Source organism: Ochotona curzoniae, unplaced genomic scaffold, assembly GCF_017591425.1.
Source record: "Ochotona curzoniae isolate NIBS_2020 unplaced genomic scaffold, NIBS_Ocur_1.0 contig_1, whole genome shotgun sequence".
NCBI lineage: Eukaryota > Metazoa > Chordata > Mammalia > Lagomorpha > Ochotonidae > Ochotona > Ochotona curzoniae.
Window position 1 is genome coordinate 22,574,088 of NW_024464918.1, and position 14,285 is coordinate 22,588,372.

Below are 14,285 nucleotides of genomic sequence, written 5' to 3' on the forward strand. Positions count from 1 at the left end.
AGTGATCATGAATTATTCTTCAGTAGCTAATAGATAATAAAGACTGGACTAAACAGAAGTATCTTGTTTAAAAACACCATGCCAAAATATCTTCAAATGTTAATTTACTTATCCAGAAAAGCTTTGTTGAACACTGATTATGAATTAATCATTAGTACTTAGTACTGGGGAGAAAGTGAGCATAGTTAAAAAAAAATCAAAGAGTGTTGAGCTTTATAAAGTCGGCAGCCTAGTGAAGGCTCTTTATAGAGATGGACTCTTGGGGCTGGCGCGGTGGCTCCACAGATCAATCCTCTACTTTCAAGTACCAGGATCCTATTTGGATATCAGTTCATGTCCCAGCTGCTTCACCTCCAATCTAGCTTCCTGCTTATCACCTGGGAAAGCCAAGGAGGATGGCTCAAGTCTTTGGGACCCTGTACCCACATGAAAGACTTGTAAGAGCTCCTGGCTCCTAGCTTCAGATTGGCTCAGCTCTGGCACTGCGGCTATTTGCAGAATGTAGTAGCAGATAGACTATTCCTTCCTTCCTTCCTTCCTTCCTTCCTTCCTTCCTTCCTCCCTCCCTCCCTCCCTCCCTCCCTCCCTCCCTCCCTCCCTCCCTTCCTTCCTTCCTTCCTTCCTTCCTTCCTCCCTCCCTCCCTCCCTCCCTCCCTCCCTCCCTCCCTCCCTCCATTCCTCCATTCCTCCATTCTTTCCTTCCTCCCTCCCTTCCATCTTTCCTTCCTTCCTTTTCTTTCATTCATTCTTTCTTTCTGCAGATCTGCTTTTCCATAAAAATAATAAAATGAAAGACAGAGAGATGGCCTCATGGATCAGATAGTCAAGAACATAAGTGGAAGATAATGCTTCTGCTCATGAGAAGGGGAGAGGCATGAGGTTCTAAGAACACATAACAGGAGGCTGGGCATGGGCAGCAAGATCAGGAGAAACATGTCTTAATGCAAATGATTATTGCAAGATCTGGCCCTAGGCACACACAGCAGGGCTGAGGATTGGCACTTAAATATCTTCTTCCTTGCTTATTTTCTAACTATAACCACTCTTTAGTTTATATGTTGAAGCTTAATCCACCCATGCATATGAGATGGAAATCCACTGAGAAAGGGATCTTCCATGTTTTCCATTGAACGGTTTTGGTCCTAGAAGTAAGAAGCAGGTGGTGTTGAGTTTATGCATAGCATGGTCTCATGGAGGTATGCCCATAAAATACTCGGGGCTGAGAAGGATGAAGTTCAGGTTTCCTCAGAGAGGTGACAATTACGATAGCCTTTGATAAGTAAGCTATTTGACTGTATTTGTTTCCTAGTGTTTAAAATAAGCATTTGAATGATTAAAATTCCAAATAATGATTTTTGGAAATTTGAATAAATAAAATTGTAAATGGCTAGGAGTTACCATTCATCTCTATAACAGACCCATCCCACCTCTTTTGTCAACTGCAATTAGATTAGCTCACCCTAAAGGAAAAAGACAGTTAGGGAACTCTGACACAGTCTTTCCAAATTTCCTGAGGGTCAAATGTTTTTTATCACATGAATAAATAATGAATATTCCTCTCCAGAATTCCCAAATTATTTTATTTCAGCACAAAACCCACTCAATTGCTTAAGGCTGTTTTTAAATCAGTTCTACTCACCAAAACTAATCTGAAAACTTAAGAATCCTAAAACTCTCCCCTTCTCTAAAAAATAAAACTGATCTTTCGTGGTAAAAACCAAAACAAAACCAAACAAAGCAAACATGTTCTGGCGTGGGTCCCTGCTGGTGCTACTCTGCCACAGAACCTAGCACAGTGGTTAACAGTGAATAAATCAGAATGAGCTCTAAGGTTACACAAGGACCGCTATAATTGTATAGCATTCAGATTGAGGGTGGCACTGTTTTTCAAACAGTGACTCAGGATCCATTAGTGAATTATAAAATGCAACAAATTCAGCAGTCACAAGAAACAGCAACAATTTAAATGAAACGTGACAGAAAAGAAAAATTCCAGAAATGCCTCTACAATAGTGAAAGAAATATTGTCCCCAAACTTTTATATATGTTCTATATGTTTATAAATATTTACTGGATCAGCATGTAAAATCTGGTCTGTTTTTAATCTAGGTGTGGTCAAAATAATTAGACAAACTTTTTTTTATAAGATGTTGCTTGTGTTACCTGCTGAAATATGGAAAGCAATCAATCCCAACATTCGTTATTTGAGTTTGGATAATATATCATGTGCAACAGGAATGTTAAAAAAAATAACAGGAGGATATATTTGCAAGTCCAAGGTCTTATCTTGAGCAAATTCAATAACACACTGTGATTTCCCCACCAGCAGCCCAGCCTAGATTGCTAATGACATTCTGAATCTCTAAGCAAACAGTGGGTACCTAGAAAGCATCATTGCTAATCTTTGCATGGGCCATGTCCTTTCATAAATTGTTCTAAGTCTAATGAAACAGGCAAAAAAAATTACAGGTTGGATTCCTGGTAAGTTTATACTAGCTGAGCTGCCTAAGTTAATGTGACCTTGCAAGTGTCAGTTCACAGAACAGTGACAGGTCCACACCCTCAGAGATAATGCATTTTCTTTATACCTTTAAATCTAGTCCATCAGGGAAAGAACACATTCTAGTCCAATATCACAATTCACTGCCAGGTGTGAAAGTAAAATCTAGGAATGAAATAAGTGACAGATTAAAGGTAACTGGAAGACAGAAGCTCTTATTCAGTCCTGACAGTTCCTTTTTAAATGTCCAACAGTCAGGGGAAGTCTGATCCAGAGATGCAACTAGTCAGTTGGAGAGAGAAGAACAGAAAGATGAAGTCATAATTGAGGATTGTTTTTGTCAGTGTTATTTCTTTTTACTTTTTCTTATTTGAGAAGTTGAGATCTTTCATTCTTCCACTGGATGGTTCACTCCCCAAAGATGCCATAGAGTCAAGCAAAATCCAGGAGATGGAAACTCAATCTTGGGTTCATGTGGGTATCAGGGACCCAAGTACTTGAGCCTGTTGTCTCCCAGGATGAGATCAGTGGGAAGCTGGAAGAGAAGCAGAGGCACTGGGATGCAAAACCAGGCATTTTGGTATTGGTTGCAAGTGTCTAGGTGTGTGGCCGATACCTGCTCAGGAATTGTGGCTTGATTTGTCAACAATAATCCACTGTATGTTGGCATGTTAGATTGGCACATGGAATACCCACTATGTTCTTAAGCTTTGATCAAAGTAAATACTAACTTGGGCCCACGGCCTGCTTTTCAATAGACCACCAGCTAAAACTTTTCACATTCTTAAGTGATTGTTCTAAAAGTGAGCATGCAGCAAGAACCAGCACCTTGGGATAGCAGGCTAAATCTATTCCTGCAGCAGACCCAGCACCCATACATGTGCCAGTTCAAATTCCCAGCTCTTCTACTTCCATTCCAGCTCCCTGCTTATGGCTTGGGGAAGCAGTAGAGAATAGCTCAAGTTATGGGACTCCAGCACCCACATGGGAGACCTAGAAGAAGCTTTTAGCTCACAGCTTCAGATCAACTCAGCTCTGGCCACTGTGGCTGGTTTTGGAGAGTGAATCAGCAAATGGAAGACCTCTGTCTGTATGTCTGTCCTTCTCTCTCTGTCTTTCAAATGAAGGTTAAAAATAAATTTTAAAAAATTGACTATGCATCACAGGATTATAAAAATCCACAATATGCTAGCTGGACCTTCAAAGAAATGCTTGTCAGCCTCTGAGATTAAAAACGCAGGCCCTGATATGGCTATTGCAGTCCAGATCCAGCTCCAACACCTATTAGCTCTGAGATCTTATTCCTATTTCTGTATCTACACAATGGGGTTGAAAGGGACAGGTGTTGTTGCAGTGACTAAGCCGCTACTTCAGATGTCTGTATCCCATAGGGGTGTCTGAGTTTGGGTCCAGGCTCCATTTCTCCCAATTCCAGCTTCCTGTTAATACAGAGGCTTGGTGGCAGCAGCTGATAGTTTAACTGCGTGGGTCCCTGTCCCCCAACATGGAGGTGCAGCTGGAGTTATTAACTCCTGGCCCAGCTCCACTGCTTTGAGTGTTTGGGGAGTAAACCAGTAATGGAAGACCTTTCTCGCTCCTTCCCCTTCTCCCTCACTATTACTCTGCTTTCCAAATTAATTAACTTAAAAAATACAAAAGCTAAGCAAAAGTGAGAAAGAACTAATATTGTGTCACATCAGGGTTTGTAAGAAGATGAGTTGACTGTGTGGCACCAACAGGTTTATTAGAACTGCCACTGCTTCTTCTTAGGGGAATGTCACAGCTAGGAGTTCCCATTGGAGCTCCAGTGGCGCAATTGGTTAGCGTGCAATACTTATACTGCAGAATAGCTCCCATCAAGAGCTCCACAAGCTATCCTAGTACCTAGGTACTGTCAGGCCACGTGCAGCTACATGGCGACCACAAGTGTCATTTCAATCTATTTGCAGATTTCAGGGTGTTAGAGTGCTGTTCCCATATTTCCTCTTATCTCTAAAGCAAAGTAGCCTTTGTTGTGTTTACTTCTTGTATGCTGTGCTTGGATGCTATTCTGAAACTTCTGACTTGTGGAGAAGCCAGGGAGCCAAGAAAATGGGAAGGCCCCCTGGAGACACTGTTAGGCTGCACGTGCTTGGGGCCTTCAACAGTAGGATGCAGTGTGTGTAAAGGCAGAGCCTGGTTCTAACGTGCATTGACAATCTGAGCCAAGGTGGGTGGCCTACTGAGCAAACTGCTGACCAAGAGGTGCACCCCTCAATGTCTTCCCTGTGCCTTCAGTGCTCCGGGGGTCTTTTCATCCTAGTTTTAGCAGCTGTCTTCTCAGCATGGTGCTTTGTGGTTGCCTAGAGATGTAACCGGTTAACAGACAAAGCTGAAGGGATCCTAATGTTTTACTGTCACCTGGAATATTTTTACAATCAATATCTGACAATATCACTGAAGTTTTTCTGCATTCTCCCAGGAGTCAATGAAGATGCAAATTCATGTTTCAGGGTCTGGTTAAATCAGGGTTGATAAGCATTTCATTTTTTATACCACTTTTTATCATCGCAACAACCTTATAGTATATCTAGATAAGGGTGCTTAGGTCCACAGTAATCAAACAATTGGCCATGGCCACATCTTGTGTACTAGCTCATTCATATTACAGTCAATTTTCTAAGGCAGAAAGAAACCTGGTTAAATGAAAACTCCAAGCAAAGCTCCTTTAAGATCTTTGAAAAAGTCCAACACAGTCATCTCTCTCTTCTCTACTGGGACACCTGGATCCAAGCCCAGCTGTGCTCCCCACTCCTGTTGTCTGCTCACGCACAGCCCTTAGAGTCTGTGTGGATGGTTCAGAAGGCTGGGTCCCCACCGCTCATGCAGGAGACTCTGGCTGGATTCCTAAATCCAGTGTGTGTGTGTGTGTGTGTGTGTGTGTGTGGCATAGCCTCAGCTATTGTAGTCATTTGGGGAGCGAGCCAGTCCATAGAAACTGTCTCTTTATCTCTGTCCACACCCCCCAAAGGAAAAATATAAAATAAATCATGATTAAATGATATTTTAAAGTTTGCAAATAGCCTTTTTTCTCCTCCTTAAATGAAAAGCCATGACCTTGTTAGTAAGTGAATCTTTTGTGGGAATATCATTTTAATGGAAGCCCTCTGTACCTGGCTCATACTGGTCATGCATCTCATTCATGTTTTGCTAATATCGCACAATGTGAAATTCCGAAGCTATGTTGTCCCCATTGTTAGCAAGTTAAGATAGACTAGCCTGAATAAATTCAAGTGTACCAAAATAAAATGCGTTCCCCAGGATGGAGGGGGAAAGACACGTGACAGGTCCTGCCTGGGAAGGGGCTGTTTGGCAGAGCTGCTGCTTGGACATCCACATCCTCTAGTGCAGTGCCTGATGGGAGTCCTGGCTGTTCTACTTTCAATCCAGCTTCCTGCTATTGTGAGCCCCAGGGGGCAGACAGTAGAGTCTCAAGTCCTTGGGTTACTGTCTCCCCTGATGGGAGACCAAGACTGAGTTCCAGGCTGTTGGCTACGGCCTGACTCAACCTTGACTGTTGTAGGCATGTGGGGAATGAATAAAAGTCCCTCTCCCTCTCTCTTTCTCTCTCTCTCTCTTTCTCCATTTCAAATAAAATTAAAATGAGTCAATAAAAACATAAAGGTCTCGCCTACCTTTTTGTGTCAATTTGCTTGCTTAAACATGACACCACTTAGGACTAAGCTTCTCTAAAGGCCGAGTCAATTCACTATGTCAACAGTGCGCGTGTAGTTGGTCAGAGACACTGCTCATTGAACTCAGTCTGTGTTCACTGGCTCTAGCACTGATTGCTCACTCAGTAACAGCCAGACATTTCGCTAGGTCCTGGGAGTGAAAAAGCCAAGGTTACCTCTTTCATGGCTTACAGTCTGATGGAACAATAGGAGAATTCATCATTGCTACAATCCAATAGCTTTCCAAGTAATACTCATCATATATCATCTCAGTTCTCCAACAACGCTATGAAATATTCCTACTTCCGTTGCCATTTAAGCAAATAAAGACAAGCCCCAAAACAATGAAGTCATTTTCCCAAGGCCACAGAGTGGGTAAGCAAGAGTGGTAGGGTTCTTATCTTCAACGGGACTCCCTGGCTGCCCTTAATTCTGTTCTCTGCTGAGTTCCTTTGAACAAAATCATGAGTCATGCACCACAAAGCAGTGCATAAAGCACAGAGTCAGGAAGATGAGGTTCCAATAAAGCCCCTATTCTTGCCTCTACTCCTCTCAGTTAGGGCCTCACATTTCTATGGTCCTTTTCCCACTCGTCCAGATTCCATTAACAACTTGAGGTCTCTGATATCTGTCATGCACCACATCCCATACCTCTAACCTGAAGTCTTATTCTGGTTATGACATTGTGGCCCAAGCCATTGCAATCTACATTTTTATCCTGGATTTTCTGATCTGGAAGTACATGTCACAAAGCTTCCAGAAAATGAGAACCGAATTGGCTGGATATAAAGCAGAGCAAAGGTCAAGAGAATAATGCCAATACAAGGAATAAAGTAGAATCATAAGCTAGAGGGCAAGTTCTGATGACATCACCGTGCCTGCCTCTATATGTGTATGGGCACTATTTTGATTACTCTGTCAGCATCTCCGGAAACCTTCCAATAATTAAAAATTTCCCTTTGTTCTTTTAGAAACATTGATGAATTTCAACTAGCAAGGTGACAATCAGGGTATAATGGGAACATATAGTAGAAAAAGCTGACCTAATCCAGGGAAATCCAGCAAAGCATCCTATGGAAAATTATTAAAACCTGTGGAAAGTGTTGTAGAAGATTCAATACTTCCTTATTTCTTGTAGGTTTTCTTCATTTTATCCCTGCATCGAAATTATCAGAAAGACAACTTCCAAGGAAATGAGATGAAACATAATATGTTGTAACATAGCCTAAGATCTATGAGAGTAATTCAAGCATTTCTCTGTAGGCATTGGATTTACAGCTTAAAAAACTGACTTACTCATTCTTTGAGCTCAGAAATTGTGAGGTCTGTCACTCTCCACATTACCCACCTCACAACCACTGACTCCTTGGAGTGAGGACACAGATGAAAGCCCTGTGGCAACTGAAGGGTAATTAACAGGGAGAGCCAGGAGTATTTGCATTGTCAGAGCTGCTGCGTGCTCTTTGAACAGAAGGGAATCTGTCTCACTATGGCAACAGAAAGGCATTGCCATTCAATTGTGGTCTGTCGTGTTCGTTGTCACACTGAAGACAAACAACTGACCTCTTTTCTAACTCCTATACTTTCTAAAGTATTGACTTGGCCTGATTTGTCCAGCAGAAAAGTATTTTCAGGTGGATGGCATTGTTTTGATTAAGTGCGTGTGTCATATGCCATGTTATATTTCCATAAAGAATCATTTATAAAGAAAGGCCCATTTTAAGCTTGCATTTTGGCACAACAGGTTAAGTCACTGCCTGTCAGCATCCTGTATCAGAATTCTATCCACTTCCCATCAGTTCCCTGCTAACGCACTTAGGAAGAGTAGAAGATGGCCCAGGCACTTAGGTCCCTGCCACCCATGTGAGAGACACGTGGAGTTCTGTGCTCCTGGCCTTCTTCTCTTTCCTCTCTTCCTCCTTCCCCATCTCTATGTCTGACTCTCTTTCAATAAAAGAAATAAATCTTAAAACAAAAGAAAAACAAGATGGCCCAGTCTAGTGGCTAAAGTCCTTGCCTTACATGCCCGGGTTCCTATATGGGTACTGGTTCTAATCCTGGCAGCCCCACTTCGTATCCTGTTCCCTGCTTGTGGCCTAGGAAAGCAGTGGAGCATGGCCTCAAAGCCTTGGGACCCTGCACCCGCACGGGAGACCTGGAAGAAGCTCCTGGCTCCTGGATTTGGATCAACTCAGATGTGGCTGTTGTGGCCACTTAGGGAGTGAACCAGCAGATGGAAGATCTTTCTCTCTCCTCTCTGTAAATCTGAATTTCCAGTGAAAACAGAGAGAGAAAGATTGCTTAAACTCTTCTAAAACAGTCACAGCAAGATAGGAAAAAGGCTGAGATCACATTCCCAGAAGCCACATCCATTTTTCCTGACGAGTCAATCCAGAAACCTCTCTCTGAGCACTTGTGTGCCCAGGACCCTGAGGGCTGTTGGGCTGGCTCAAGGAACTTGGGCTCAGTTACATCCTCCAGAAATGACACTGTCCGAGGGGAGAGGGAAGACTGAGTGTAGTTCACTCAGCATTCTGAGAACATGAAAAAAAGGCGAGCCAATGTTCTTCTGTAATGTTACTTTGTCACAGTGTGTTTGTCTTTGGAACCCAGTTTCTCACCTTTCAGGAATTAGACAAACACACACAAATAGATGGCAGAGGAAGTGGACATATAAATTTAAAAAATCAAGTGTTAGCTAGTATGTTATGCAAAGAGGCATGACCATCCAGAGATGGGAAAGAAGGGTGATGTATGACAGATGGCTCCACAGAATTTAATAAAGCCAGGATGCTTAACAAGAGATGCTTAACTGCAATTCTTGTATTACCACTTACAATATACATTGCTATTAGAAAATCCACCTTATGTATGGGTTTCAACATTGTGTTTGCAATAAGGATTATTTTTGCATAGGTTGGTATGTTTTGTCATAGCAAATCATTAAAAGATAGAAGAAAAAACATGAAACCATCTAAAGATTCCTATTTTGATCTATTCCAGTCTTTTAGTGTTTTTCTTTTTATGCAAAATTGCATACCTATCTACATACACAATTGAAAGATTCAAATATTTCTAAAAAGTTTGCTACTATAAAAAACATTCAGGATGAAATTACAGTCTTGTGATTTATTTGTCCACTTTGCACACTCTCCAGAGCAGGGAACAACCCCATCTACCTCTTTGGTTCCATCAATGTGGAAGTTTCTACCATCGTTTCTAAAGAGTATAATTTTATTGGTCTTTCTCACTAGTTACTGGATTTCCAACCTGGCACTTGTGGATTTTATTCCCACTCCTTTTAAATGTAGCATGCTCTAATCCTTCCAGTAAAATCCCATCTAACAAAATTTTTGGTGAAATCTATCTTCAGCATTTTCACTCTGCATAAATCATTGCCACAATCAGCAGAGACCTGCCTTAACCTGACATTCGTTTCCCCTTCTTGATCAATTTTTTGCAGGAGGGAGTGTGGGGTTAATAAAGATCTCATTTGCATGTCTACACTTATCCTGATCTTTCCCCTAATGGGATCCCAGATTTTTCTCTATTTGTCTGGTTGTCAGTTTCACATCATCATGTGCAGCCACGTCAGTCCAATGTCATCTTCCTGAACATCTCTCTCCTAGATCGTCCGATGTAACGTAATCTGGACCACTTACCTAAGAGGCTGCACAGCTGTGTTCCCGGGACTTCCCCGCTGTTGCCCTTCATCCCGTTGAATGAAAGATTCCTGGCAATGTCTCACTCTTTCTTGTTTTACTCTCTTGTCCTGGTGAACATGCCCTACACCAGCTTTTCAAGATGTCAGAGGATATCGTTTTTTAAAACCATGTGTATAAGAAAAGTTTTTTTTATTCTACTCATACTCAAATGATAGCCTGGCTGAATACTGAATTCTGGGTAGGATATTATTTTCTCCTGGAGTTTGACAGAATGGTACCCCTTATTGTGTAGCTCTTTATGACAGTGTTGAGAAGTACAGAGCTATTTTGATGTTCTTCGGAGGTAGGAGAAGGCAGAACAATAACCATTGTGTTGACCTGGAATCATTGTAGAAATTAGTATCGTTTAATTCTGAGTTCTGTTTTCTGAAATTATGCAGTGATGATTTTCTTTTTCTTTTCACTTTCTTTCTGTACCTTCAGTTATTTAGAAACTAGACCTCCAACACTGGCTCTTAAATGTTGTAATATTTACCCACTTTTTTTCTCTTAGAAAAAATATGTGCATTTATTTATTTTAGTTACTTGGGAGGCAGAGAGATGGGCAGCTAAGGGACAGAGGCAAAAGAAAGAGACCGTTCACCTGCTGGCTCACTAACAAATGCCCCAAACAGGACTAGGCCAGACTGAAGTCAGCTGCTGGGAACTCCAAGTGAGCTTCCCATGTGTCTGACAAGGACTCACTGCTTTAGCCATCTTCTGCCTCTCAGAGCGACATTGGCAAGGAGCTGGAATAAAGAGGAGCTGGGACTTGAGTTAAGCATTCAGGTACAGCATGAATGCTGTAAGAAGTGTGTTACTGCTATGCCAAATGCCTGCCCCTATCCTTTATTTTGTTTTCTTATTTTTCTGGGACCTTTCCATAATTAATTTCTAAACTGTCTTTGAATTTTTCCATCTAGGTTATATGTTTTTTTTCTCCAATGGTAAATTTTGCTCTCTGTGAAAGCTGCTGTCCTGGTCTTCTCTGCCTCTTTCTATCTATTTTATTTATTTTTTTTTTGGAAGGAGTTCTTTGCTTCGTTCTGTTTGGATTATTATATTTTTCCTTTCTCTCTGATACTTAAAGTTTTCCCCCATTCATTTTAGTTTCTATCAGTTCTATTTAGAAGGCTTTCTGAAATGTCTGAAAATCTTTTTATTATCAACTCATAAGCAAGTGTGGGGTCCTAAACTACTCTGTGAGAGTTCTGAGCAGGTGCATTTTGCCAACAGTGACTTTTGACAATGTAGCTCCTACCTTTGGCTAAGACAACTGTGCCAGTCCTTCGTGTCTAATGGATCTTTCTCTTAAAGGATAAACTATGTAAGCTGGTAGGTTAAGTTTCATTTCTTTTGTTGAGATGGTAACATACTATATATATTTTTTTAGATTTTATTTTTTTTTATTTGAAATGAAGATTTACAGAGAGACAGAGAGGGAAAGATCTTTCATCTAATGATTCACTTCCCAAATGGCCACAATGGCTCAAACTGAGCTGGTCCAAAGCCAGGAGCTTCTTCCAGGTCTCCTGTATGGGTACAAGATCCCAAGGCTTTGGGTCATCTTTCACTGCTTTCCCAGGAACAAGCAGGAAGCTAGATGGGAGGTGGAGCAGCCAGGATTACAGGTACTTGCAGGCAGAGGATTTAGCCGGTTGTGGTTGTATTTTTAAAGCAGATATCCAAGTCATCCTGAGCTGTTAAGTGCTAACCTGGAGGCCCATGGCCCTTCCAATTCTTGTCTGCTTGTTTTTGAGCTTTTCCCATGGCCACTTTGGACTTGGTTTTCTTAGTTCTGTGAGGATTCTTCAACAAATTCATAGAAAATGCATCACATAGAAGAACATGTATGGATTTCAAAACAATGGTTGACACTAAAACGAACATCTTTTCACTCCACTTTCCCATACACATCTGAAGCTTTCCCCTGTTTGTCTTTTTGCTTTCCAGTTTCTACAATGTTGACAGTAGAGCCCCCATCTCCTCCATTTATTGCCACAATTCTGAGTTTTCCGTTAGGGAATAAAAGCATTTTTCCTGGAAATCTTGCTTCCATTTTTCCCCTCATCTGTAAAATGGGTATCATAATTCCCATCTTACAAGAATGTGATTAAATCTAGTAAGATATACAAAATACAGAGGAGAGCAGCTACTTGATTAAAAAATAGCTACTTTAGCTTTTTTGAAAGAATTAAACAATGGGAGTCAGTGGTAACAACCTCTGACAAAATCTGACAACCTCATTCTTTGGCTTTGTAACCTGGGCTGGCATTGCCAGCAATGTTTAGACTTAGACACTCATTTCAGTAAGGGGGTGGTTAAACCTTTCTTCCTTATCTCAGGATTATTTTTAGAGTCAGATTAGTAAGAAGATAAGCAAAGAGCATGAAGTATAAAGTATACCACCTAGGTTTTGGGGTCAGTTGAAGTGGAGTGTAGGATTCCAGCTCGGCCACATTTCTAGCTGTGTGAACCTGTTGCAGGCTAGATCACCCTGCTAGGGCCCAGTCCTCTGCTCTCTAAATATTGTGGTTCATCACATTGAGATCGAAATGAGACAACCTAAGAAAAGTCTCATACATTGGCACCCATTCTTTCAAGCACTGGTCTTTTTCTACCCAATGGCTACATCTCAGTCTTTCTGAAACCACTCTAAATTTTCTAGATGGAAGCTCCCATGGAAACCTACCTTAGCAGAACAGGGAAATGCTGTTCTAGTACAGGCACATTTTAAATTTGGAGGATAGCATGAATTTCTTTTGCAAATATGTGGAGACTTTTTTAAACCGGAAAAGAGTGCAATGCAAATATTTGATCTTTTATGCAATTTGCAGTGTTCCTTAGGATCCTGTTAATGGATCTCACTAAGAATTTGATTTCCTTTAAATGAAAGATTCTGTGCTCTAAATCAAAATCTAACATTAAACCCTTACCATAAGTCCGATTACAAAATATTTATAATAATGTCTACTGAGACTTAGGAACTTAGTATAATAAGCAATGTGCTAGAAATGATACCTGTTTGATATTATATAATTATTATTGGCTCCAAATATAGTAAAATTTTGAGGATTGAAGAAGGTAGATAACATATTCAAGGTCATACAGCTGGTAAGAGCTGGAGCTAGGAGTCAAATCACAGGTATCTGTTATGAGTTGAGGAACTCTTTGAAGTGTCTCTTGAAGACACAGAATGAACACGGTCGTGTGACAACAGAGACATGTTTAGAGGCATGCTGGTACAGGCCAAAGAACAAAAATTGAAAGATACTGAAGAATATGAGCCTGACACAATGGCTCAGTGGCTAAATCCTTGCCTTGCATGCACCAGGATCCCATATGGACACTAGTTCACATCCCGGATGCTCCACTTCCTGTCCAGCTCCCTGCTTGTGGCCTGAGAAAGCAGTAGAGGATGACCCAAAGTCTTGGGACCCTGCACCCACATGAGAAACCCAGAAGAAGCTCCTAGTTCCTGATTTCAGATCAACTCAGTTCCGCCATTGTGGTTGCTTGGGGTATAAAACAGCGGATGGAAAATCTTTTTCTCTGTATCTCTTTACTACAAATCTGTCTTGCCAATAAAAATAACTAAACAAAAAGTATTTTAAAACTATGATGCACTATATGGGATTTAGAGATGTTGCGGTCTTGCTACCTTGATTTCAAATTTTGAAGACTCCAGAATTCAGTCAATTCATTTTTCTTTTTTTTTTTTTTTTTTTTTTTTTTATTGTTGCTTACATTGTATTATGTAGTACAGTTTTATAGGCGCTGGGGATTCCCCCCACCCCTCCCATAACCCTCCCCCCATGGTGGATTCCTCCACCTTGTTGCATAACCATAGTTCAAGTTCAGTTGAGATTCATTGCTTGCAAACACATGCCTAGCATAAAGTTCAGCGTCTTATTGTCCAGATAAGTTCAGTGGCCTCTTGGGGAGACCTTCTATGGTCTGAAGATAGGTCTAACAGAGTAGAGATCCGGTCAGTTAAAAGCCCCAACAAGGCCTCAGTGTCAATATACAACATTATGGAATTAATTGACATAGTAATGGGTAGACAATATGTTAAAAATAATGCAAGTTCCATTCTTCGAAACATCTGGGTTGAGACAGTATCAATGACAGGTTCAGAAAATAACCAACAACCAAACAAAAAATTACAGGTTAAATCAAGGCAAACATGTGGTATCTAATCTTTTGGGATTGTAAAAAAGCAACCCACAGATTGGGAGAAGATCTTTGCACACGATATAGGCGATAGGGGGCTAATTTCCAGGATATACAAAGAACTTCAAAACAACCAAAAAACCAAAACAAACAAACCACTCAAGAAATGGGCACGGGAAATGGGCAAACATTTCA

General features: G+C 41.0%; 1 protein-coding gene across 1 annotated transcript in view; it reads right to left on the minus strand.

Moving 5' to 3' along the window:
- STK32A (serine/threonine kinase 32A) overlaps window positions 1-14,285 on the minus strand; it is a 104,832-nt gene that overhangs the window by 70,943 nt on the left and 19,604 nt on the right. The window lies entirely within an intron of this gene.